An 823-nucleotide genomic window follows, 5' to 3' on the forward strand; every position below is an offset into this window, starting at 1 on the left:
ATATATATATATATATGTGTGTATGTATATATATATATACAGCGGGTGAACAGTATTGAACACGTCACCATTTTTCCCAGTAAATATATTTCCAAAGGAGCTATTGCATGAAATGTTCACCAGATGTTGGTAACAACCCAAGTAATACATACATACAAAGAAACCCAAACAAAGAAGTTCAGAAATAAAGTTATGTGTAATAATGTGAAATGACACAGGGAAAAGGTATTGAACACGCTTACTGCTATTTATTCAATACTTTGTACAAAAGCCTCTGTGGTGATGACAAGACGCCTCCTGGATGGAGAACGTAGTCGCGTGCATTGAATGCATTTCTCTGGTGTGATTCTGGCCTCATTCTTCCACACAAACACTCTTCAAATCTCTTCTATGAATCTTGATCTTCAGAATCATTTCAATTCAATTCATCAGTGAAAAGTCACTTGAATGACTCAACTTTCACACTTTAGAGGTTGACTCTGTAACGGTTTTATGTATTATGTTTATTTGCATACAAGTTAATAAATGTGTTTGCTGTTGTGTTTTTTGTTGACAGTATTGATGGAATCTCCTCTGCCTTGAGATTATTACTTTGAGCTGAAAGTACACGGCCTAACTGATTTCATTTGAATTTAAAATAACTAAAACAAGTTCTTCTCTCAGCCTGAAATATACCAAGATTATCTTCTTTACCTGTACTTTGTACTTTTTTGGCTTTTAAGACTTTTACTGTTAAACGCAGCAGAGGTAAAGGTGATGACGCGAGCAGGAAGTGACCCGTAGGACAGACCGTCCCATTTCAGAGACCAGAGATCAGACTTCC

Source organism: Gasterosteus aculeatus, chromosome 6 (assembly GCF_964276395.1).
Source record: "Gasterosteus aculeatus chromosome 6, fGasAcu3.hap1.1, whole genome shotgun sequence".
In the NCBI taxonomy this organism is placed as follows: Eukaryota; Metazoa; Chordata; class Actinopteri; order Perciformes; family Gasterosteidae; genus Gasterosteus; species Gasterosteus aculeatus.